The 27,788-nt window shown below is 43.6% G+C and overlaps 1 pseudogene; it reads left to right on the top strand.

Moving 5' to 3' along the window:
- On the top strand, nt 1-24,881 carry LOC145348734 (putative RNA polymerase II nuclear localization protein SLC7A6OS; annotated as a pseudogene).
- The last annotated feature ends 2,907 nt before the right edge of the window (nt 24,882-27,788 follow it).

Below are 27,788 nucleotides of genomic sequence, written 5' to 3'. Positions count from 1 at the left end.
ATGGCAGATCTCCAGGAGAGTCGGGGGGCACAGGTGAGTGTAGTGGCCATCTCTAAGGAAAAGGTTCAAGGAAAACGGAAAGGTCTGAAGGTGGATAAATCACTTGGACTGGATGGACTAGACCCTAGAGTTCTAAAAGAAATAACTGAAGAAATTGTGGAGACATTGTTGGTGAGCTTTCAGGAATCACTGGAGGCAGGGAATGTATCCGAAGACTGCAAAGTAGTGGATGTAACACCGCTGTTTAAGAAGGGGGGGAGGCAGAAGATGGGAAATTATAGGCCGATTAGCCTGACTTCAGTCATTGGCAAGATTTTAAGAACATAAGAAATAGGAGCAGGAGTAGGCCATCTAGCCCTTTGAGCCTGCCCGCCATTCAATAAGATCATGGCTGATCTGAAGTGGATCAGTTCCACTTTCCCGCTCTCTCCCCATAACCTTTAATTCCCTTGTCTGTCAAAAACCTATCTACCTGTGACTTAAATATATTTAGTGAGGTAGCCTCCACCACTTCAACGGGCAGAGAATTCCAGAGATTCACCACCCTTTGAGTGAAGAAGTTCCTCCTCAACTCCGATCTAAACTGCCCCCCCCTTATTTTGAGGTTGTGCCCTCCAGTCCTGCTATCCTTTCTAAGTGGGAAGAATCTCTCTACCTCTACCCTATCCATCCCTTTCATTATCTTATATGTCTCAATAAGATCCCCCCTCATCCTTCTAAACTCCAACGAGTACAGACCCAGTCTACTTCGTCTCTCTTCATAGTCCAATCCTCTCATCTCCGGTATCAGCCCAGTGAACCTCCTCTGCACTCCCTCCAAGGCCAAAATATCCTTGCGCAAGTGCGGCAACCAAAACTGCACACAGTACTCCAGCTGCGGCCTCACCAGTGCCCTGTACAGTTGCAGCAAGACCTCCCTGCTTTTATATTCTATCCCCCTCGCTATAAAGGCCAACATACCATTTGCCTTCTTGATCACCTGCTGCACCTGCAGACTGGGTTTTTGCAACTCATGCACAAGGACCCCCAGGTCCCTCTGCACCGTAGCATGCTGCAGCTTTTCGCCCTTCAAATAGTAATCCCTCCTACTATTATTTCTGCCAAAGTCCATTTTTTAGAGTCCGTTATTAATTAAATGAAATCGTGGAGTATTTGGAAGTGCAGATAAAATAGGACTGAGTCAGCAAGGCTTTGTCAAGGGGAGATCATATCTGATAAATCTGACGGTTTCAACCAATGCTATACACAAGATGCATCGATGACATTTTCTTCCTTTGGCCTCAAGGTGAACAATCACTGAAACAATTATATGATGACATCAACAAGTTCCATCCTACCATCAGACTCACCATGGACTATTCCCCAGAATCAGTTGCATTCTTGGACACATGCATCTCCATCAAGGACGGTCACCTCAGCACCTCACTGTACCGCAAGCCCACAGACAATCTCACAATGCTCCACTTCTCCAGCTTCCACCCTAAACATGTTAAAGAAGCCATTCCCTATGGACAAGCCCTCCGTATACACAGGATTCGCTCAGATGAGGAAGATCATGACAGACACCTCCAGACGTTGAAAGATGCCCTCATAAGAACAGGATATGGCGCTCGACTCATAGATCGACAGTTCTGATGCGCCACAGTAAAAAACCGCACCGATCTCCTCAGAAGACAAACACGGGACACGGTGGACAGAGTACCCTTCGTCGTCCAGTACTTCCCCGGAGCGGAGAAGCTACGACATCTTCTCCGCAGTCTTCAACATATCATTGATGAAGACGAACATCTCGCCAGGGCCATCCCCACACCCCTACTTCTTGCTTGCAGACAACCACTCAACCTCAAACAGACCATTGTTCGCAGCAAACTACCCAGTCTTCAGGAGAACAGTGACCACAATACCACACAACCCTGCCACAGCAACCTCTGCAAGACATGCCGGATCATCGACACGGATGACATCATCACACGTGAGAATACCATCCACCAGGTACATGATAAATACTCTTGCAACTCGGCCAACATTGTCTACCTGATACGTTGCAAGAAAGGATGTCCCGAAGCATGGTACACTGGGGAGACCATGCAGATGCTACGACAACAGATGAATGAACATCGCTCGACAATCACCAGGCAAGACTGTTCCCTTCCTGTTGGCGAACACTTCAGTGGTCACGGGCATTCAGCCTCTGACCTTCGGGTAAGCATTCTCCAAGGTTGCCTTCACAACACACAACAGTGCAGAGTCGCTGAGCAGAGACTGATAGCCAAGTTCTGCACACATGAGGACGGTCTCAACAAGGATCTTGGGTTCATGTCGCACTATCTGTAACCCCCGTGACTTGCCTGGGTTTGCAAAACCTCACTTACTGTACTGCCTGGAGACAATACACATCTCTTTAACCTGTGATCAGTTCTCCTTCTACTCACATTGACAGCCACTTTAAGACTTGAACAGCAGGTTAGGTGTAAAGATTCGCATTCAATCAGTAATCTCTAAACTGTCTGTGCTTTATATGCTCTGTCTGAGGCCAGAACTCTCCATTCACCTGATGAAGGGACTAACCCCGAAAGCTAGTGAATGTACTATCAAATAAATCGGTTGGACTCAAACCTGGTGTTGTCAGACTTTTTACTGACTGATGAAGGCCAGTGCACTAAATGCTTTCTTCGCCACGCTGTCTTTTTGTGAGGCTGCTTTCAATGAATTAGTACTTGTACTCCTAGGTCCCTCTGTTCCTCAACATTCCCCGGAGCTCTTCCATTCACAGTATAAATCCTGCCCTTGTTTGACTTTCCAAGATGCAACACCTTATGCTTATCTGAGGTTAATATTCTTCCAAATATCTTTTCATATTCCAACTTGACATAAGAAAATGTTGAATTGTGAAAACAAACAACCAACTTGAGAGAAATGATAGGAAGGGGGTTTAATAAGGAAACAGGAAAGGGGTGAGGGGTTCTGGGGCATGTTGCATCTATCCTTGGGGATAGAGAGTGCTGAGTCTGGGGTGATGCAATTGCTGGTATTAGGGTGAACTGAATGACAAAGAAACAATTTGGTCATGGAATAAAAGCATGGAGTGGGTAAATCCAAGTAGAAGGGTTGAAGTATTGAGGGAGATGGTAGGGAGACTGGAGGACAATGGGAAGTTGAAGACATAAGAGGCATGACAAGGGATAAGTTGAAGTGGCAAGTTCCCCTCCAAGGCATACACCATCCTGATTTAGAGTTATATCACCATTCCTTCATTGTCGCTCGGTGAAAATCCTGGAATGCCATCTCTTAACAACATTGTTGGTGTACCTACACCACATGGACTGCATTAGTTCAACAAGACAGCTCATGCCACCTTCCCAATGGCAACTAGGTGTTGGCAATAAATGTTGACCTAGCCAACAATGCCCACACGGCGTGAAAATACATTTTTAAAAAGCAGTCCAAGGTTGTTCAGGTTAGGTGGATTGACCATGTTAAATTACCCATTTCTGTCAGGGTGTTAGTGGGATAAATAGTCGGGTTATAGGGATAGGACCTGGGTGGGATTGTTGTCAGCGCAGGCTCAATGATGACACTGATGACACGAAGGTCGGTGGTGTTGTGGATGGTCTGGAAGGATGTCAAAAGTTGCAGAAGGACATAAATAGGATGCAGGACTGGGCGGAGAAGTGGCAGATGGACTTCAACGCGGATAAATGCGTAGTCGTCCATTTTGGCAGAACCAACAGGATGAACGAGTACACAATCAAGGGCAGAAGTCTTAGTAGTGTTGAAGAGCAGAAGGATCTTGGGGTCCGGGTCCACAGGACTCTTAAATCGGCCTCGCAGGTGGAAGAGGTGGTCAAGAAGGCGTACGGTGTACTGGCCTTCATTAATCGAGGGATTGAGTTTAGGAGTCAGGAGGTAATGCTGCAACTTTATAAGACCCTTGTCAGGCCTCATTTGGAGTACTGTGCGCAGTTCTGGTCGCCTCACTATAGGAAAGACGTAGAAGCTATTGAAAGGGTACGGAGGAGATTTACAAGGATGTTGCCTGGACTGGGAGGCATGCCTTATGAAGATAGGTTGAGGGAGCTGGGTCTCTTTTCCCTGGAGAGACGAAGGTTGAGAGGCGACCTGATAGAGGTTTATAAAATGTTGAGAGGAATGGATAGGGTGGATTCTCAGAGGCTATTTCCCCGGGTTGAAATGGTCGCTACGAGAGGACACAGATTTAAGGTGCGGGGAGGAAAGTACAGAAGTGATGTTCGGGGTAAGTTTTTCACTCAGAGGGTGGTGAGTGAGTGGAATCGGCTGCCATCAGTGGTAGTGGAGGCGAACTCGCTGGGGTCTTTTAAAAGACTTCTGGATGAGTATATGGGGTTTTATGGGATTGGGGGTTATAGATAGGTGTTGATGTGATCGGCGCAACTCATGGGCCGAAGGGCCTGTTTGTGCTGTAGTGTTCTATGTTCTATGTTCTAATGGGCCGAATGCACCGTAGGATTCTATGATTCTATGACTTTAAATCATTTGGAAGATAATGAGAAGAGAGCTGATGAGGGCCACATTGTCTCTGCAATCCTACCCTGGATGTAACCTGTAGCCACTAATTGTTCCTGTCCCCACCACACCACTATGAACTCCACCCATAAGAGTAGAAAAGGACTGTGGGAGGGGAAAAAGAGGAGAGAGACAAAGAGAAAATCAGCACAAAGGCATCAGAGAAAGCAAAAGAAGAATGACCATATTCTCCTTTTAACCATACACAATGACTTGACTCCTTTAAATGGCCACAAAAATATTAAGCTATCACGCTGTGGGAATATATTGAACAATGGGGTGCCTGACATAAAGTTGTTGTGATCATCAAGAGATGGGAGGGAAATCAAGCCATCTATCCAAAATTCCATCACGTGTGCCTGCATTTGCCTCTCTAATAATCCATGTTACGTGTTGTGTGTGAAGAAAATTCTGTAAAAGAGAAAACCTTTGGCCTGTGTCCTATCACAGTTCTAAAAATAAAATGCGATTCCCAGATGACTGGCTGAATGCTGCATTGCAGTTTTATGGACAATTCTTTGGCTGTTCATTTGAAAGTGTCTTTTTTGTGTTGCTGAATGCTGAACGCACACAAATCCCCGATGATATGTATTGAACATTTACATTGATTTCATGACACTTTGTTGCTGACAGCAATTTATTAATTACACTCGTGATCTTAGAAAAAATATTGCCTATTGTGAATTAATTGACTCATTACAGCGTGTGGGTTAGTGGGTGATGAACATATCACCAGAAGTCTGATGGGTGATTAATGATGTTTGATTTGGAGTCTTCAGATCCCTATTAATTAGTAAGGTTTGGCGTGGGTTGGGGGTGTAATCGAGGTCAGCACTCCAAGAAGTGTGCATTTGCTTCTTCAGATGAGAGGCATTTTCTTCAACAAAGAATGATTGCATTTCACCTGTGAAAGTGTAGGCACAGAAAAATTACTGAGAGAGCGACAAATCAGAACATGACCTTAACTGCTCACATCAAATCTGCCATGCTTGCACATACATTTGTGATGAAAGGGACTGGTACACACAACAGTCCCTGTTTATTGCTCCGTATGCTGCTTGAAGATATAATTAAATATGGATTAATGGGTTTTGTCAACCTATTATTCTGCTTATACAGAAAATATTACCCTGTCATACTCACTAATGATTTTGATAACTATTGATCCTCCAAAATACAAAGCTTTGCAATTGCCTTTCTGTGGTTGGAGTATTCCACTGTATATGACATTTACTTAACTAGCATTTCAGATCAAGATACCATCTAATTTCCAATCCAGTTCTAATATTATGGCATATGGCCATTTCCACAGATTACAAAATAATAACAGGTGATTTCTCTGTAGAATTGCTTGTCTGAATGTTTCTGGAAGAGATGTTGTGTCATAAGAACATAAGAACATAAGAAATAGGAGCAGGAGTAGGCCAACTAGCCCTTCGAGCCTGCCCCGCCATTCAATAAGATCATGGCTGATCTGTCGTGGCTCAGTTCCACATTCCCGCCCTCTCCCCATAACCCTTAATCCCCTCTCTCATCAAAAACCCATCAACCCGCGTCTTAAAAATATTTAGCGAGGCAGCCTCCACCACTTCAACGGGCAGAGAATTCCAGAGATTCACCACCCTTTGAGTGAAGAAGTTCCTCCTCAACTCTGTTCTAAACCGCCCCCCCCTTTATCTTGAGGCTGTGCCCCCTAGTCCTACTGTCCTTTCTGAGCGGGAAGAGTCTCTCCACCTCTATCCTATCCATCCTATTCATCATCTTATACATCTCAATGAGATCTCCCCTCATTCTTCTAAACTCTAACGAGTACAAGCCTAATCTATTCAGCCTCTCCTCATAGCTCAACCCCCTCAACTCCGGTATCAGCCTAGTAAACCTCCTCTGCACTCCCTCCAAGGCTAACACACAGCAAAATCTAGAATCAGAGGGTAGCAGTGGAAGGAGGTGTTTCTGAATGGAGGGCTGTGGCAAGTGGTGTTCCTCAAGGAATTTCATGCCCCCTTCTTGCCCTCCTAAACTCCTCTTTAAGTTTTCTCCTGCTATTTCGTATTCCTCATGAGCTTTATCCGTTTTCAATTTTCTGAAATTTATGTATGCCTCCTTTTTCTTTTTCACTAAGCTCACAATCTCTCTTGCCATCCAGGGTTCTTGAATTGTGCCATCTTTTTCCTTCCAAGACATATTTGGCCTGGATTGGTAAAAGACTCCCACATGTTGGATGTGGATGTACCCTTAAACAGCCGCCTCCAGTCTAGATTTCTAGCTCCTGTCTAATACTGTCATAGTTAGCCTTCCCCTAGTTTAGTGCTTTCACTCTGGACTACGTCTATCCTTTTCTACAAGCATCTTGAAACTTATAGAATTGTGATCACTGTTTCCAAAATGGTCCCCCACCAAGATATCTTAGACCTGTCTGGGCTCATTTCCCAGAACCAGGTCTAAGATAGCACCTTCCTGAGTTGGACTATCTACATATTGCCTCAAGAAGCATTCTTGGACACACTGAACAAATTCTGCTCTGTCCAAGCCCTGGCACTAAAGGAATCCCAGTCTGTGTTGGGGAAGTTAAAATCGCCCATCACAACAACCCCGTCGCATTTACCCATATCTTCCCATAATCTGCTGACATGTCAGTTCCTCCACTTCCCACTGACTGTTGGGAGGTCTGTAGAACAACTCCATTGGTGTGATAACACCATTCCTGTTCCTGACTCCTACGCATGTGGCTTCATTGCATGATCCTACCAATGTGTTCTCCCATTCACATTCTTTGTCAGTGTCGTCACATTCTTCCTAATCAGTAAAGCAACACTCTCACCTCTTTTGTCCCCTTCTCTATCTCGCCTGAATCTTGGAATGCTAAACTGCCAGTCCTGCCCTTCTTTCATCCAAATCTTCATATTTGCCACAACATCCGTGTAATAATCCAAGTTTTAAGTTCATCCATTTTACCTGTCCTACTCCTTGCATTCAAGCAAACTCACCTCAGACCATCCGTCCTGTCATGCTTTGCACACTCTCCCTGTGTTTCGTTACTCTTAGTCTTCCTGGATCCATTCACTGAGTTCTCCAGTCTCTGTACTCTGTACTGGTTTCTCTGCCTTCTACCTTTCCTCTCATTGCCTTTTATTTCTGTCCCCACTTTACTCCCCTCTGACTTCCTGCATCAGTTCCCATCCTTCTCCAGATTAGTTTAAGTTAGGGCAGCATAGGCTTCAAGGAACAAGTAGCCTGTTGCTGTGCTGTACTATTCTTTATTATAACTCTTGGCAGGTTGAGGATTGGACATGTGAGTTCCCTCACCTCTATGGCTCAGCTATCCACTGCCTTAACTACTTATTTCAAATCACTCCATTGTTTTGCCCACCCTCTCTCCTCCAGCCGTATGACATACCGAGACTCTGATTTGGTCAGGAAGAAAACATATATAAATAAATTTCACTACTGTGAGAAAATGTTCCCCATTATCTACTTGTAATCATAGAAACATGCAGCACTGCTCTATTAATGTCTTAGATGAAGGGACAGAGATTTGTAGCCAAGTTGTTGACAATATAAAGCTAGGTAGAAATGCAAGAGAACACAGAGAGGCTACAAAGCGATATAGTCAGGTTAAACCAGTGGGCAACAAGATGGCAGATTGCTATAACGTGGGTAAATGTGGGAATATTCATTTCAGCCATAAGAATAGAAAAGCAAAATATTTTGAGAAGTGTTGAAACACTGAGAGAATCTAAATCACACTCCCAGTACAATTTCAGACGGAGTTAGGACTGAGTTGAGAAGAAATTACTTAATTCAAAGGATTCAAAGAGAGTCTTTAGAATTATCCACCTCAGGCGATTGTGGATGCTGTATCTTGAATACATTTAAGACTGGAACGGACAGATTTTTGAGCTCGTAGGGAATCAAGGGATTGGGGAATGGATGGAAAAGTGGAGTTGAGGCTAGAGTTTATCTGTGATTGTACTGAATGGTGGAGCAGGGTGAATGGGCCATACGGTCTACTCCTGCTTCTATTTCTTGTGCTCTTATGCTCACATTTGGAGACCATTTGATCCACTGAGCTTATTCTGCTCTTTCAAAGAACTACCAATAAGTCACACTCAATTGTTCTTTACCGATTGACTGCAAGTTGTCCCTTTTAAGCAGAGATCCAATTCCTATTTGAAAGTTACATTTGAATCTTTCCATTGCTTTGTTCTTTCGAATAGTGCATTCCAAATTGTAACAATTTGCTGAGTTAAAAAATCTCATCTTTCCTCTTTTTCTTGTCGGTTATTTTAAATTTGTATCCTCCAGTTACTGGTCAATGGGAACAGTTGGTCCCTATCTACTGCAGCAAACCCCTTACAATCAAATCATACTACTTCTACTTGTGTGCAAGATGTTGCCGTAGGTATTGACTAGAATATCTTTCTCCTCCATGGTAAAAAAAATTAAAATTGTCCGAAGTGTCATTTGATTTAGTCTGCGCTCTTCATTTTTTTATGTGAACATTGTAATAAGTCTCATAACACCTGGTTAAAGTCCAGCAGGTTTATTTGTAATCACAAGCTTTTGGAGCACTGCTCCTTCATCAGGTGAGTGGAGACGTGGGTTCACACACAGGGCATATACACACAAAGACACAATTGCAAGATAATGGTTGGAATGCAAGTCTTTTCAGGTAATCAAGTCTTTACAGGTACAGACAGTTGAAGTGGAGAGAGGGATCATCACAGGTTAAAGAGGTGTGAATTGTCTCAAGCCAGGACAGTTAGTTGGATTTTGCAAGCCCAGGCCAAATAATGGGGGTTACATGTAGTGTGACATGAACCCAAGATCCCAGTTGAGGCCATCCACACACATGTGGAACTTGGCTATTGGTTTCTGCTCGGTGATTCTACGTTCGCATCATCTCAGCAATTCTGCATTGTCGTGTGTCTCGAAGGTCACCTCGGAGAACGCTTACCTGATGATCGAAGATTGAATGCCCTTGACTGCTGAAGTGTTCCCACACTGGAAGAGAGCACGCCTGCCTGGCGATTGTTGTGTGGTGCCCGTTCATCCGTTGTCGTAGTGTCTGCATTGTCTCACCGATGTAGCATGCTTCGGGACACCCTTTCCTGCAGCGTTTGAGGTGGATAACATCAGCCGAGCTGGAAGAGTATGTACCACACCTGCTGGGTAGTGTTAAAGAGCAAAGAGCAAAGATTAAAGTATAGGAACAGGCCCTTCAGCCCTCCAAGCCTGAACTGACCATGCTGCCCCACTGATTTAAAATCCCCTACCCTTCCGGGACCATATCTCTCTATTCCCATCCTATTCATCTACTTGTCCAGATGCCCCTTAAAAACTCACTATCGTATCTGCTTCTGCCACCTCCCCTGGCAGCGGCTTCCAGCCATCCACCACCCCCTGTGTAAAAAACTTGCCTCATACATCTCCTTTAAACCTTGCCCATCGCACCTTAAACCTATGCCCCCTAGTAATTGACTCTTCCACCCTGGGAAAAAGCTTCTGACTATCCACTCCATCCATACCCCTCATAATCCTGTAGACTTCTGTCAGGTCACCCATCAACCTCCATCGTTCCAGTGAGAACAAACAAGTTTCTCCAACCTCTCCTCATAACTAATGCCCTCTATAGCAGGTACATCCTGGTAAATCTTTTCGGTACCCTCTCCAAAGTCTCCACATCTTTCTGGTAGTGTGGCAACCAGAATTGAACACTATATTCCAAGTGCGGCCTAACTAAGGTTCTATAAAGCTGCAACATGACTTGTCAATTTTTAAACTCAGTGCCCCAGTCGATGAAGGCAAAGAATCCGTATGCCTTCTTAACTACCTTTTCTACCTGCTTTGCCACTTTCAGTGACCTGTGTACCTGTACACCCAGATCCCTCTGCCTATCAATATTCTTAAGGTTCTGCCATTTACTTTATCTTTCCTATCTGTATTAGACCTTCCAAAATACACTGTCTCACATTTGTCCAGATAAAACTCCATCTGCTATCTCTCCGCCCAAGCCTCCAATGTATCTATATCCTGCTGTATCTTCTGATGGTCCTCATCATTATCCGCAAATTCATCAACCTTTGTGTTGTCCGCAAACTTTCTAATCAAGCCAGGTACATTTTCCTCCAAATCATTTATACATACTACAAACAGCAAAGGTCCCAGCACTGATCCCTGAGGAATGCCACTTGTCACAGCCCACCATTCAAAAATGCACACTTTCACTGTTACCCTCCGTCTTCTATGACCGAGCCAGTTCTGCATCCACCTTGCCAGCTCACCTCTGATCCCATGTGACTTCACCTTCTGCACCAGTCTGCCATGAGGGACCTTGTCAAAGGTCTTACTGAAGTCCATGTAGACAACATCTACTGCCCTACCCTCATCAATCATTTTCGTCACTTCCTTGAAAACTTGATCAACTTAGTGAGACATAACCACCCCTTCACAAAATCATGTTGCCTCTCGCTAATACATCCACTTATTTTTAATGCGAGTAAATCCTGTCTCGAAGAATCCTCTCCAATAATTTCCCTGCTACTGATGTAAGGTTCACTGGCCTGTAATTACCTGGATTATTCCTGCTATCCTTCTTAAACAAAGGAACAACAGTGGCTTTTCTCCAATCCTCTGGGGCCTCCCTGTAAGAAGCCTGATAACACCAGGTTTAAATCCAACCAATTTATTTGATAGTAAACTCACAAGCTTTCAGGGTTTGCCTCTTCATCAGGTGAATGGAGAGTTCTGGCCTCAGACAGAGCATATAACAGCAGACACAATTTACAGATTACTGTGAACTGTTTCAGTAATCTGTAAACTGTCTGTGCTGTTATATGCTCTGTCTGAGGCCAGAACTCTCCATTCACCTGACGAAGGGACAAACCCCGAAAGCTTGTGAGTTTACTATCAAATAAATTGGTTGGACTGAAACCTGGTGATGTCAGACTTCTTACTGTGTTTACCCCAGTCCAACACCAGCATCTCCACATCATGCCTCCGCTGTAGCCAGTAAAGGTGCAAAAATTTCTCTCAAGCCCCAGCAATTTCCTCCCTTGCCTCTGTTAGTATTTTGGGGTATATTCCAACAGGGCCTGGGGACTTGTCTACCTAGATGTTTGTTAAGAACACCAATACCTCCTCCGCGAGAGTATGTACCGTGTACCTGGTGGGTGGTGTTCTCACGTGTGATGGTGGTATCCATGTCATCGATTGGGCATGTCTTGCAGAGGTTGCTGTGGCAGTGTTGTGTGGTGTCGTGATCGTTATTCTCCTGAAGGCTGTGTAGTTTGCTGCGGACAATGGTCTGTTTGAGGTTATGCGGTTGTTTGAAGGCAAGTAGTGGGGGTGTGGGGATGGCCTTGGCGAGATGTTCGTATTCATCAATAACACATTGAAGGCTCTGAAGAAGATGTCATAATTTTTCTGCTCTGGGGTAGTATTGGACGACGAAATGTATTCTGTCAGTCATGTTCCATGTTTGTCTTCTGAGGAGGTTGGTACAGTTTTTCACTGTGGCACATCAGAACTATCGATGATAAGTGGAGTGTCATATCCTGTTCTTACGAAGGCGTCTTTCAGCATCTGTGGAGGTAGTTATGTTCCTTCTTGCCTGAGCAGATCCTTTTTTATACGAAGGGCTTGTTTATCCGTATGCCTTTTGTAAAGGCTGTTTTGAGTCTTTATTCAATAACCATGTGGCACTTTTCTTCAGTTGCATATTTTTCCATTTTGGTAGCCAGTTTTCTTTATTTAGCGACAGCTCCAATTCCTACTTACGATCTGTGGAATTCATATCGCTTTCCGATATCCCATGATACTCTACATTACAATTAGTACTCATTCTCATCACTTTTGTTTCAATTCTGAATCTAGGATTTTACTCAACCGTAACCTATGTTTCTCTTTTAGATGGTGACTGATGTGTACTTTTAACATTTATTTTATATTTATATATTTACATACATATCTATAAAATATAATTATAAGTTGTTGGCGGGAGAGCTAACAATTTTTCGGTTTAGGCCTAATTTGAATGCTAATTGACAGCTGCCTGGCTGGGCACTGGTGAGGTTGGGGAGAGGAGGGAGAATAACTCCTGGAGCCACAAATGTTTCCATGAAACCTTTTTGGGCAAATTTGCAAGGAGTTACTGGCGGTTATTTGAAGACTGCTGCTTTAGCTGGTCAGTGTCTGTAGCAATTGAGCAGAGAATCCGTCTGGATTGTGCTCCACCTATTTACATCTGAAAATTGCATATGGTACCCTACAATCAGCATTAGACTTAATTATCATACTTTATACAGCTTCCTGCTGGAAACAGGTGGGTAACTGCTCACAAAATGTCCAGAAACTCTGAGATGCTCTTTAGTTAGCTTAGAAGCTCAGTATCAATGGGGCATATGAATGAAATCTACTGCAAAATCCATTATCAAGATGCATTGTGTTCCTGGCTGTGTGATTGACAGAAACCAGGGGATGAAAAGTGAAAGTTAATGCCATACACATAAAAAAAATGTGTGCTTTGTGACCTCAAGCGTACAGAAAAACAGAATGAACTGTGTGTAAAGTACAATTTTTAGCAGGTGAGTTCCCTTTTGGTTTGGACAATTCAATAGAAATCACTTCATTTCATGGCACTGCACCTTTTACTTATCCATCACTCTGTACTGCACTTTCCTCTGCCAGTCCATTCAATTATTCCCAGATGTTTATAAGATTGGAATTTTGAAAGGTAACTAAGACATAAACTTTGTAACCCACGCTTGAAATTAAGAACAGTTTGCTTTTAATTCAAAGTAAGATTGATAAAGTTTGCGGACTTCCATCTTTTTGGGAGCTCAGCCTCATATTAACATCTGTAGGATATTAGACATGAAATGAAAGAATTTACACAAGTGACTGAGACAGCAGAGAAAATCTCCATTAAGTAGACTATTGATGTAAACAAAGATACATCATCTGTGACAGAGAATTGCAATATTTACTTCCTGAGTGCTGTAACCTGACAAGTCACGGGTGACAAATCTCTGACAGGGTTACAATGCAGCCACGTGTCAGACTAACCAATTCAGGTCTGCAGTAGTTTCCTGCATTGTGGAACATTCTAAGCATGCTCACAGTTTCAGAGCAACCTGTGAATGTTTTAAAAGTATTATGCTTTTCTCAACATTTCCCCAGTTCCACTTTGTGGAAATGCGAAGAGTCAATTTCCACTTGCATTGAAAATACAAGCTTGAAAGACACCTTTTGATATTTATAAGATTCATTTCAATGACGCATACTGTTTAGGATGGGGTTAAAAGTCATTGAACACTACAGAAATATTTAACACTTTACATCATTAGTGTAAAAGGGATGTTAATCATTTGTATTATGAGGAATGCTGTGGCGGTGGAAGATGGGCTGTAGAGTTAACAATGGCTATAAAGACATAGAAACGAGAAGCAGGAGTAGGCCATTCGGCCCTTCGAGCCTGCTCCACCGTATTGATCATGGCTGATCATCGAATTCAATATCTTGATCGCCTCTTCCCCGACATCCCTTGACCGCTTTAGTCTCAATTTAATTATTTATTTTAATTTTAATTATCTAATTTCTTCTTGAAATCAGACAATGTTTTGGCCTCAACTACATTCTGTGATAATGAATTCCACACATTCACTGCCCTCTGGGTGAAGAAATTTCTCCTCACCTCAGTTCTAAAAGGTTTACTCTACATCCTCAAATTATGGCCCCTAGTTATGGACTCCCATGCCATTGGGAACATTCTTTCTGAATCCAACTTGTCGAACCCTGTTAGAATTTTAATAGAAACGTAGAAACTAGAAGCAGGAGCTTCAAACTCATTGCAACAAGCCCCTGGTTACATGTAAATAGAATGCTTACTTTCATAATTAGTCTTAGTGATATTTGCATTACTTAAAACTAAAATCTAATCAATAAAAGCTTTTTAAAAAAATATTACTTACCAATTATCTATTTAAGGCATTCCCCGGTGCACAATGTATACAGCACTGTGAAGAGAAAGAGACAAGCCATTTTTTTTGTAGCACTGCTGCTCCATAAATTGACCATTAAATGCTACACATCTCTAAGGCACAATGTTGAAGGTCAATATTTTTTCCTGTGGTAGGAAGCTTCGTCGAGCAGCAGAGCTGAGATTATAAAACTCAGCAGTCCATATTTTCAGTGTTGATAATATCCTTGTCACTTGCTTTCTACATTCCAGTTCTGTTTGTAAGCACACCATTCTGTGCTGAGTGCTATGGCTCACCATACTGGTGGTCATTTTATATGCGTTGTGGCAGACAAGCAGTAATTGTCATCAACTCCGGGTGTTTCAATATCAGAAGAGTGTAACCGAGAGTGTAATATCATCAGGTGTACTGTTTTTATTTAATGAAGTTTGTTTTCCAATTCCTTATCTCATCTGAGAAAGGATAACCTATGACTCTTGTTCATCTGTCATCACCACATGTTCTTTGTTTCAGGGTCACTAAGTAAACAGGAGCAAGCAATCTGCTTGACCTTTGCCTACTCCAACTCGCAAGTATTGATATCATGTATAAAACTGCTTATTACTTGTTCAGTTGAAATCAGCTAACTCATCATCGTCAGGGGATTAAACCCTTAGACAATAGTAGAAGTTTATCCAAACACTTGCAGCCATCTTCAAACAAGTGGATGATCCATCAAGGCCTCATCCTGAGGTCCCCAGCATCACAGATGCCACTTTTTAGCCAATTTGATTCACTCCATTTGATATTACGAAGCAGCTGAAGGCACTGGATGTAGCAAAGGTTATGTACCCTGATATCACCCTCGAATGGCAAGATAGTTCCAAGTCAAGATGGTTTGGCTCGGAGTGGAAATTGCAGGTACTTGTGAGTTTGGAAGGTACTGTCAAGTGAAGCTTCACAGGTTGCTGCAGTGCATTTTGTACATACTACACACTGAGGTGTACACATTGCCGAACATTGTGCATCAGTCATAGAATCATAGAATCCTACAAAGCATAAGGAGGCCATTCGGCCCATCAAGTCTGCATCGACCACAATCCCACCCAGGCCCTATCCCCGTAACTCCACATATTTACCCTGATAATCCCCCTGACACGAAGGGGCAATTGAGCATGGCCAATCAACCTAGCCTGCACATCGTTCATCTGTGGGAGGAAGCCTCAGGGATGTTAGTCTTTGCCTGTTTAATAATGAATTTTTTTGTCTCCACAGGCATTTAAGTCCAGCAAGGGGCATGCATGCGGCAGGTTGTAGTGGGCTGCTCTTGGATGTTGCTTCGGGAGTTGCCTATTGCTTCATGTCGTTAGTGTGCTTAAACTGGACCATCTCGAGGGCAACATGACAGCTCAGAGACTATCTCTGTTGCTGTGCGGACACATGGATTTGGGCCTGTGTCTGTGGGAGTTTGCACATTCTCCCCGTGGTTGCGTGGGTTTCCTCCGGGTGCTCCGGTTTCCTCCCACATCCCCAAAGATGTGCTTTTAGGCTGATTGATTGGGTACTAAATTGTCCCTAAATTGGACTTCCCTGATCCTCGCACGTTAGGCGTAGACTAAAATCATGAATAGGTCACTGAGACAATGGGACGGCGGCGCGGGCTCGTTGGGCCGAAGGGCCTGTTTCCCGTGCTGTGTTGTTCTTTGTTCTTTGTTCTTTGAGAATGTGCAAACAGACAGTGATCCAAGCCAGGATTTAACCTGAGTTGCTGGTGCTGTGAGGCAGTAGTGCTAACCATTATGCCACCATGCCACCCATGGAGTCATGGAGGGAGTTAATGTTTAAGGTGATAGATGGGAAGCCAAGTGGGCTACTTTGTCCGGAGTGGCTTTGAGCTTCTTGAGTATTGCTGGAGTCCTACTAATCCAGGCAAATGGAGAATATTTCATCACGCTCTTGACTTGTAACTTGCAGATGACGGACAGATAGCGGAGTCAGGAGGTGAGTTACGTGCTGAAGAACTCTCTGTCTCTGACTTGCTCTTGTAGTCACAGTATTTATATGGCTCATTCAGTTCAGTTTCAGGTCAATGGTAACCCCCCCCCCCCCCCCAGCCAGTATGTTGATGGTGGGATTTCAGGGATGGTACTGCCATTGAATGTCAAGGGACGATGGTTAGATTCTCCCTTGTTGGAGATGGTCATTGCCTGACACAGTGAGACCAATGTGACTTGCCATTTATCAGCCCTTTCTGTTCAGCAAACCTGTAAATATCTCCCTAAGTACTTTTCTTAGTCATGGAATAACAGATGTTTATTTTCACTTTGATTTGAAACTTGATTCTTTAACAGATATTTTGTGTAGGCAGGCAACTGAATTTGCTTTTAACATATTGTCAAATTTCGCTTACAGTGCCAATACATTTGCCAAAGTGATTTTAGTTAAAATTTTGGGGCCTTTTTAAATTTTTATCATGCTTCAACTTTAATATAATGACTACTAATTTTCATAGAAGGCTGCAATTTTTAAAGATAAATATAACTAAATAATTGATTATATGAAAATTCATTATAATTAGCACAATCATTTGGGAAATGCTTATCCTGAATTTTTCATTTTGTAAATTGATTTCTTCAAAGATATTTTTATATAATAATCTGTTGCTTTTAACAGATCGCACTGACAGGTTGCTGAAAAAAATCAAATCCCCTGTTACTCTATTTAAGCCTAAGTGACAGTTGTCCAACACCTGCCATTCTGACTAACGATACAAGATAAGGATCTATACAAAGGTCAGCTGTCAAAGTTGAGGAAAATAAAGACTAATATTATTCTGTATATTCAGGAGAACAAATGGCATCATGGCAACGATAATAAACAAACAAGAGCATCAGTGAAAACGTGGTGATCCAAGAAGAATCCAGGAGGGGAGAGAAAGTTATATTTGATGGACAGTGTTGCTTGCCATTGTAAGAAGTGCCCTTGGCTTGCCTTAGTATTGTTTTCTCCTGTGAAACTTAATATAGATCTTGAGATCAGGTTCCAAATAGAAACAAAGGCATAAAACTAAATTACCTACTTGATGTGACAACAAGCAAAAATAAATATACTTCTAGCTTCTTCATTAGTAAATGTCAATAAGATTTCTGAGAAAAATTAACAACAAACCTACATTTTTGCTAAAATCTGCAGTGAGTTACCTCATTTTTGATATATCAACTTTTGCAATAGACTGAACAAATAGCTTAAAGGAACTGTTCTTCAAAGGGTAGCTGTCCAACAAACATTCCTAAAAGTTCATGTCCCAGGCCTCCTGCCAGCTTTGAGAACAGAAGAATACTCCAATCTGTCCTTCCCTGACAGAATGAGTATTAGATATCAAAGCCAGTAGCAGCAGAGACAGCGAGGGCTTTATGGAGGGCTGAATAGTGTTCAACAAGGCTAAACTTGTCCGACACATGGCGAGGTTATCATAAGTTCTGCTGACCTACAAGAGGCATGTCGGATGACTACCAAAGCAAAAGGAAATGAGAAAAGACAACTCATGAATATCACGGACCAGATAAGGGATGGTAGGGTTGAGGTCAGCTGTGACTTCATTTGGAAAGAGAATGGAAGTAAAGGAAAGTCTTGGTTTGCAAACAGACAACCAGATGGATTTTAAAGATCTTTGTGTTCCAAGATAAATTCAGAAGGGAACTATAGGGTAACAAGAATATCTGTTGGTAGAAACCAAGTTAAAAACTGAAGCTTACACATTACAGAGATGATTGCACTGGTACAAGCCTAATTATCAAGAATCAATCAGCTGACTAACAAATGGTTCATAAAGCTGTAAGAGCCTGTGGAGATCTATTCATAAAGTGAAAAGTCATCAATAGAATTCCCATAACAAGCAGCGCTATGGATGGGTTTGTTTACCAATTAAATAAAGTTCTGTACACTGAGCAATAGGCATAAACAGCAGTACATTGTAACAGGAACAATAACACATTTATTTGTGCATTGGCAAATGAATAGTGGATGACAATGCATGGTATTGAATAGTCTTGTTGTCCATTGGCAGTCTATATTAATGAGAATATTGCACACTTGATTGTTACATATATTTTAGGAATACATTATATAGCTGATGTTCATTTAAATATATAGTTTATGAAAGCATTGTACAATTCAAATACATTGTTCTAGTGGGTGGCATGGTCTCATAGTGGTAAGCACTGCTGCCTCAAAACTCTAGGGACCTGGATTAAACTCCAGCTTCAGATGACTGAGTGAGTTTGTGGATTACAGGGGGTATAGAAGACTTGGTGAGGAAGAAGAGGGAGGCGTATGTTATGTCGAAACAACTGGGTACGGAGAGTGCGCTGGAGGAATATAGAGAGAGTAGGAGGGAGCTAAAAAGGGGAGTTAGAAGGGCGAAGAGAGGGCATGAAATAGCTTTGGCTGATAGGATTAAGGAAAATCCAAAGGCATTTTATTCCTATATTAGGAGCAAGAGAGTAGTTAGAGGGAAAATTGGTCCTCTTAGGGACAAAAGCGGGGAGTTATGTATTGAGTCGGAGGGAATGGGGGAGATCCTGAATGAATACTTTGCGTCGGTATTCACGAAGGAGAGGGGTTCGGTGTCGTGCAGTGTCTTGGAGGGAGCTGTGGATCAATGGCAGGAAATATCTATTACGAGGGAGGAAGTGCTGGGGCTTTTAGGTAGCGTAAGGACGGATAAAGCTCCGGGGCCTGATGGTATTTATCCCAAGCTGCTTAGGGAGGTGAAAGATGAAATTGCTGGGCCTCTGGCGCAAATCTTTGTCTCTCCTTTGGACACAGGTGAGTTCCCAGAAGACTGGAGGGTAGCAAATGTGGTACCACTGTTTAAAAAAGGTAGTAGGGATAACCCTGGAAATTATAGACCGGTGAGTTTGACATCAGTAGTAGGGAAATTAATGGAAAAAATACTTAGGGGTAGGATGTATGAGCATTTGGAGTGTTGCGATCTGATTAGGGATACACAACATGGCTTTGTTAGAGGGAGGTCTTGCCTTACGAATCTAGTGGAATTCTTTGAGGAGGTGACAAAAACGCTTGACGATGGGAGAGCCGTTGATGTCATCTATATGGATCTCAGTAAGGCGTTTGACAAAGTCCCTCATGGTAGGCTGGTAGAAAAGGTTAAGGCGCATGGGATACGAGGTCAGGTAGCTAGGTGGATTGAGAACTGGCTGGGTAATAGGGGACAGAGGGTAGTTGTTGAGGGGGCCTTTTCGGGTGGAGGCCAGTGACCAGTGGTGTGCTGCAGGGCTCAGTACTGGGACCTCTCCTCTTTGTAGTATACATAAACGACTTGGAAGAGAGCGTAGGTGGTGTGATCAGCAAGTTTGCGGATGACACCAAGATGGCAGGGTTGGCGGACACTGAGGTGGAATGTCAGGTGATACAGCAGGATATAGATAGGTTGGTACATTGGGCAGATAGGTGGCAGATGGAATTTAATCCTGACAAATGCGAGGTGATGCATTTTGGAAGGAATAATGCAGAGAGGAGCTACGTGATAAAAGGTAGACCGATTAGGAGTATAGAAATACAGAGGGACCTGGGAGTGCAGGTTCACAAGTCTATGAAGGTTGCGACACAAGTGGAGAAGGTTGTGAGGAAAGCTTATGGAATGCTAGCCTTTATAGGAAGGGGTATAGAGTATAGGAACTGCCGTCTAATGCTTCAGTTGTACAGAACGTTGGTTAGACCGCATTTGGAGTACTGCGTCCAGTTCTGGTCACCTTACTACCGGAAGGACGTGGAGACTCTGGAGAGGGTGCAGAGGAGGTTTACCAGGATGTTGCCTGGCATGGAAGGACTGAGTTACAAGGAAAGGTTGGAGAAACTGGGACTTTTCTCCTTGGAAAGACGGAGATTGAGGGGAGACATGATAGAGGTATATAAGATACTGAAGGGAATAGATAGAGTCAATAGTGAGAGGCTGCTCCCTAGACTGAGTACAATTACGAGAGGTCATGATCTAAGGGTGAGGGGGGAGAAGTATAATTTGGATATGAGAGGAAGGTTCTTCACACAGAGGGTTGTGGGGGTATGGAACGCGCTACCGAGTAGGGTGGTGGAGGCAGGAACGTTGGACTTGTTTAAGGTTTACTTAGATAGACACATGAACAAAACAAGGATGGAGGGTTATAGTAGGGGGTATTAAATAGGGTCAGAGCCTCGGGACGACACCGGAAATGCAGACTTATATGTTAACGTTTTTGTCTTTTTATTCCGCAGGTGGAGGTCCACCTCGTATCAAACGAGGGGCATGCACACGGTGGGTCATGCGTGGGCTACTCTTGGAGGTTCCGGGAGTGGCCGAGTACTTCGTATCGGTGTGTGTGCTTGATCCTGGACCGGTAGACGGGCACCGCAACAGCTCAGTGACTATCACTGCTAGCTGTGCAGATACATGGATTTGGGCCTGTGTCTGTGGGAGTTTGCGCATTCTCCCTGTGGTTGTGTGGGTTTCCTCCGGGCGCTCCGGTTTCCTCCCACACCCCAAAGATGTGCTCTTAGGCTGATTGGTTTACCAAATTGACACTATTCTCCCCTGAATCTGGCTAAGTCAGGGGTTCCACTCGCATACACACAGGGCAGGGTAGGTGTAGGAGGATGCGGCGGCGCGGGCTCGTTGGGCCGAAGGGCCTGTTTCCCATGCTGGGTTGTTCTTTGTTCTTTGTTCTTTATTCTCCCGTGCCTGCATGGGTTTCCTCCGGGTGCTCTTGTTCCCTCCCATGCTACAAAGGTGTGTGGGTTGGGTGCATTGGCCATGCTGATTTGCATCTTAGTGTCAGGGGGACTAGCAGGGTAAAAATGTGGGTTTATGGGGATAGAGCCTGGGTAGGATATTGTCAGTGCTGCATCGATGGGCTGAATGGCCTCCTTCTGCACTGAAGGGATTCTATGATTCAAAGAACAAAGAACAAAGAAAATTACAACACAGGTAGGCCCTTTGGCCCTCCAAGCCTGCACCAGCTTAACTAAAATCCCCAACACTTCCGGGAACCATACCCCTCTATTCCCATTCTACTCATGTATTTGGCCAGCTGTCTCTTAAAATTCACTATCATATCCGCTTCCACTACCTCTCCCGGCAGGGAGTTCCAGGCAGCCACCACCCTCTGTGTAAAAAAACTTGCCTCGTACATCTCCTTTAAACCTTTCCCCTCACACCTTAAACCTGTACACCCTAGTAATTGATTCTTCCACCCTGGGAAAAAGCTTCTGACTATCCATTCTGTCCATGCCCCTCGTAATCTTGTAGACTTCTATCAGGTCGCACCTGAACCTCCGTTGTTCCAGTGAGAACAAATGAAGATTCTTCAACCTCTCCTCAAAATTAATGCCCTCCATGCCAGGCAACATCTTGGTAAATCTTTTTTGTGCCCTCTCCAAAGCCTCCAAAGTTGGTGACCAGAATTGAACATATATTCCAAATGTGGCCTAACTAAACTTCTATAAAGCTGTAACATAACTTGCCAATTTTTAAACGCAATACTCTGGCTGATGAAGGCAAGCATGCCGTATGCCTTCTTGACTACTTTCTCCACCTGTGTTGTCACTTTCAGTGACCTGCATACCTGTACATCCAGGTCCCTCTGCCTAGTAATGTTCTTAAGGGTTCTGTCATTTACTGTATATTTCCTAACTTTATTAGACCTTCCAAAATGCATTCCCTCACATTTGTCTATCTGTGATCTCTCTGCCCAAGACTCCAGCCAATCTATATCTTGCTGTATCCTCTGATGTTCCTCATTGCTATCGCAAATCCATCAAGCTTTGTGTCATCCTCAAACTTACTAATCAAACCAATTACATTTTCGTCCAAATAATTTATATATATTACGAAACAGCAAAGATCCCAGCACTGATCCTTGAGGAATGCCACTTGTCACAGCCCTCCATTCAGAAACACATCCTTCCATTGCCACTCTCTGTCTTCTATGACCCAGCCAGTTCTGTATCCATCTTGCCAGTTCACTTCTGATCCCATGCGACTTTACCTTCTGCACCCGTCTGCCATGAGGGACCTTGTCAAAGGCCTTACTGAAGTCCATGTGGGCAACATCCACTGCCCTACCCTCATCAGTCATCTTCGTCGCTTCCTCGAAAAACTCACTCAGTGAGACATGACCTCCCCTTCTCAAAACCATGTTGCCTCTCGCTAGTACGTCCATTTATTTCCAAGTGGGAGTAAATCCTGTTTCGAAGAATCCTCTCCAATAATTTCTCTACCGTTTACATAAGGCTCATCGGCCTGTAAGTCCTGGATTATTCTTGCTCCCCTTCTTAAACAAAGGGACAACATTGACTATTCTCCAATTGTCTGGGACCTCCCCTATAGCCAGTGAGGATACAAAGATTTCTCTCAAGACCCCAGCAATTTCCTCCCTAGCCTCTCAGTATTCTAGGGTATATTCCATCAGGCCCTGGGGACTTGTCTATCTTGATGTTTCAGTGGAAGAAATGTATTCACTTTTCTATCACTGTACATCCCCTGGAAGCACTGCTGGTCAGAAGTTAAGTCTGAGTTCCTCAGTTGATTTGACCCGAAATAGGCAGGGAAATGCTGGAAAACTCATCATTTTGATTGTGGTCCTGTTCTTTTTGCAGTGAATGGGCTGTTGTAATGGGATGAGTGACAATTAGCGTTAAATCCCCAAAGAATTTAATTAGCATCAAAAATAGTTGTAAGTTCTTTGCAGTGAAAAGATCAATTATCACTGGAAGAATATAACCATGGTAACATTTTCCAAAAGATTTGAGAAACCTTTAAAACAGAGAAGAAAGAGCATGTTGTAAGCATCACAGCAATCATCCTGCACCAATGCCATGAAAAACCAATGTTTTTAGACTGTAATACCTATTCTATAATGGTGTTTCTCTGTGTGGGGTTGGGAAATGCATTTTGGTACATTGAGAATGAAAAAAGTAACTTGTATTTCCAGATCTCATTTCACATAGGTTGTCACTAAGTACTTCCGTTATTTAACTGAATTAGTTTTGAAGTATAGTTACTATTGTTACATTTTCAAAATTCATCATGTGGAATGTCACTAGCTAGGCCAGCGCTTGTTGCCCACCCCTAGTTGCCTTTGGGAACTAGTGGTGGCGAGCTGCCTTCTTAAGTCTCTGCAGTCCCTGAGGTGTACATAGTCCCACAGTGCTTTTAGAGAGGGTGTTCCAGGATTTTGACCCAGTGACAGTGAAGGAACAGTGATATATTTCCAAGTCAGCTTGGTGAGTGGCTTGGATTGGAACCTCCATATGGTGGTGTTCCTGGATATCTGCTACGCTTGTCCTTCAAGGTGGTAGTGGCCATGGGTTTGGAAGGTGCTGCCTAAGGAACCTTAGTGAGTACCTGTAGTGTTCTTTGTAGATGGTATACACTCCTGTTTGTTGGTGGTGAGTGTTTGTAGAATGGTAAGCAATCAAGCTTGGGGGCAGGGTCAGTCCGTGGCTGCTATGGTGACCACGGTACTGCAAGTGAAGTGGATACATGAACATTCAAGTCTCTCCTCCTTGCCTGTTAGAGGCTGGCGAGTGCGGAGCCAGGCCCTGGGCCGCACATTATGCAGCCCCTCTTCAGGCTGGCGGCCACCATCGACGTTCGGGATGACTCTGTTCAGAGGCACGTGAAAGAAGCCAATTGGCCAGTGCCCAATGCATCCATCTCGCCAGGCAGGACAATGGGTACAAAGTCATTGCTAGCCACAGAAGACTTCTTTCTACAGAAGCTTCTGAATCTCAATGTGAAACATGCATGCCAGGCTAGATCAGAAAGATCTGAAATTCAGTGTCAGTGAGATCTGGAAGAAGGCCTACACAACTTCTGGGAATAACAAAGAGGGCGCTGGGTCTGCAGCTGAAATTCAAAGGTTTGATATTGTCCAGCAATGATGGACAAGTTGAAAATAATGAAGGAGACTCAAAACACAAATATCATAAGGATCCTGGTCCAAGGCAGGATGACCCTCAAGAAATTATGTGTAAATCTGTACGAATGGTTCAGGAGAAGCTTACAGTGTCAGATGCTGCTCTGGGGACAGAGCATCAGGAGAATATGGAGCAGTATGTCTATGACATATATTGTACTGGCAGCTACTTTACTGGAGGTAGAATCCAAGATATTCTCTCAATGGAAGCATTTATGAAGAAGAACTGGTTAGCAATGGAGTGATTGCTGATGAAGCATATGAGGATGAAGGTGATGAAAATGAAGAGAATACTTAGTAGAATGATTATCCAGGTGAGGATTCCTTTGAAAATAATTGGAATAACGAAGACGATTTGGAGGAAAATGATAACCATAGGCAACGTATCAATGATGGCGAATGATTAATTTCCATATCAGTGACATTGTATTTGTATAAATATTTGGTGAAAAGCAACAGTTAGTTCATTGAAAATATTACTGTTTGTTATAAGTGAAAATGGCTGTCTTGCTATAATTGTATATACTTCTTCTGTAAGTATCTTGAACTTAAAGTGGAAGTATGGTTAGCTATTGTGAATGTCCTTCCCCATTCTGTCACATGCAAAAGATGATCGAGAAAGGTCATCTTAAAAATTCATTCATGGGATGTGGGCATCGCTGGATAGGCCAGCATTTATGGTGCATTCTTAATTGCCCTTCAGAAGATGGTGGTGATCAACCTTCTTGAACTGTTGCAGCCCATGTGGTGTAGGTACACCCACAGTGCTGTTAGGGAGGGAGTTCCAGGATTTAGCGACAGTGAAAGAACAGCAATATATTTCCAACTAATGGTGGCTGGCTCGGAGTGGAACATCTAGGTGGTGTTACAATGCATCAATTTTCTTTGTCCTTCCAGATGGCAGTGGTCATGGTTTTGGGACATACTGCTTATGGAGCCCTGGTGAATTCCTGAAGTGCATTTTGTTTTTGATTTGATTTGATTTATTATTGTCACATGTATTAGTATACAGTGAAAAGTGTTGTTTCTGGTACGCTATATAGACAGAGCATACTGTTCATAGAGAAGGAAGCAAGTCCAATATTACAATCATAGCTAGGGTGTAGAGAAAGATCAACTTAGTGCAAGGCAGATCCATTCAAAAGTCTGGTGGCAGCAGGGAAGAAACTGTTCTTGAGTTGGTTGATACGTGACCCCAGTGTTTTGTATCTTTTTCCTGACGGAAGAAAGTGGAAGAGAGAATGTCCAGGGTCCTTAATTATGCTGGCTGCTTTGCCGAGGCAACAGGAAGTGTAGACAGAGTCAATGGGCCCTATGTTACCATTTTGATTTTAAGTGCTGGGTGGACTTGAAACTGGGAGTGTTTCAGATCTGACTTTTAGACCTGTTCTCAGGTGCCCCCATACGCATTCTGCCTAAAGAAATATGAGCAATTCTGAATAGCGGTGCAGAAACCTTTGGGGCTTAATGTGCTCGAATTCCTGCATCTCCGATCGGCGCCTCCGACTGCACATGCAATAAGAAAAATTATAGAATAACGCTCCCCTACTACATTGCTCCCGGGCCGAATAATGCCTCCTTCTAGACCCCACAGACACTGCCCAACCCCCACAATATTATTGATTCCCTTATCCTTCCATGCACCCATACCTATCACAGTCTCCTCCTCCCCTTCCCCCTCACTGATCTCAGACAGAGTGGCAGCAGATGCCTCCTTCGCACCCCCCACCCCCCCCCCAGCTGATCTAAAGCAGAGAGCCGTTGGACCTACCTCCCCCGCATTCATTAAGTCAATTTAAATGCATGCAAATTTGAAATTTGAAACATGCTCGTTTCAGGCACAGTCCCGATCGTGGCCATTTTCAGGCGGCGCGGGCTCGTTGGGCCAAAGGGCCTGTTTCCCGGGCTGTTTTTGATCTTTATTCTTTGGTCTTTGGTAAAGGGGGAACCGGCGTGGAGGCGGGCGCTGATCACTCTATACTCGACTTTATCAAGCTTGCACACCTGAACATGGGCGCAACTTGATGGTAAAATCGGGCCCAATGGACGGGGGGCTGGTTTGCGTGATGGATTGGGCTAAATACATGATCTTTTGTAGCTTCTGGTGGTCTTGGGCAGATCAGGAGCCATACCAAGTTGTGATACAACCAGAAAGAATACTTTCTATGATGCATCTGTAAAAGTTGGTGAGAGTCGTAGCTGACATGCCAAATTTCCTTAGTCTTCTGAGAAAGTAGAGACGTCAGTAAGCTTTCTTAGCTATAATATCAGCATATTTGTAGTGGAGTTCCTCAGAGGTCAATGTTGGGATTTGTAGTTTTCTTAATATGTAAGAAATACTTCGACCTTAGGGCACAATTTCAAAATTTGCAGATGATATGCAACTTGTAATCATTGTGAACTGTGAGGAGGATAGTGTAGAACTTCAAAAGGACATAGGCAAATTGGAATGGGCAGACAGGTGGCAGATGAAGTTGAGTGCAAAGAAATGTGAAGTGATTTGGTCAGAAGAATGTGGAGAGACAAGACAAATACAAAAAGCACAATTTCAAAGGGGTGCATGAGTAGAGGGATCTGGACATATGCATACATAAATCATTGGAAGTAGCAGGTTTGGTAGCATGTTTGAAGAAAGAAACAGAGTTAGTGAGCTGGATTTCCCACGTTCCCCTTTGCTGTTTTCCACAGCGGCAGAGAGGGCCCACCATTGGCTAGTTGTGGAATCTTCTGACAGGCCTCTGTCAAAGGTGTTTCTCTTTGATGCCAGCCCCTGCCACTGGGCATCACACAGCAAGGTTACTGCTGGTGAGACCAGAAGATCCCACTGAATGGAAAAGCCAAAAATTCTGGCCAATTCCAAAATGCCTCTTCTCCAGAACACTCCTTTGAGTTCCAAAGAAGAATCATCTTGAAATTGAAACATTACCTCTATTCCTTGCTCCAGATGCTGATGCTGCCAGACCTGCTGAGTTTTCCCAGCACTTTCTGTTTTTAATTCAGACTGCGTTATTTTGTTTTCATAGCAGGACAGATTGAGATAGCAGTTCAACAAGCAATTAGTAACAAGCGTGTAACAGTAAGGAGATCTATTGTTATACGCTTGTGGGCGGCACGGTAGCACAGTGGTGGGCGGCACCATAGCACAGTGGTTAGCACTGCTGCGTCACAGCTCCAGGGACCTGGGTTCGATTCCCGGCTCGGGTCACTGTCTGCGTGGAGTTTGTACATTCTCCTCATGTCTGTGTGGGTTTCCTCCGGGTGCTCTGGTTTCCTCCCACAGTCCAAAGATGTGTGGGTTAGGTTGACTGGC

This window comes from Carcharhinus amblyrhynchos, chromosome 1 (assembly GCF_965287045.1).
Source record: "Carcharhinus amblyrhynchos chromosome 1, sCarAmb.v2.hapA, whole genome shotgun sequence".
Taxonomy (NCBI): domain Eukaryota; kingdom Metazoa; phylum Chordata; class Chondrichthyes; order Carcharhiniformes; family Carcharhinidae; genus Carcharhinus; species Carcharhinus amblyrhynchos.
The sequence above is the reverse complement of the archived record's forward strand: the minus strand, read 5'-3'. Positions and strand labels throughout refer to the sequence as shown.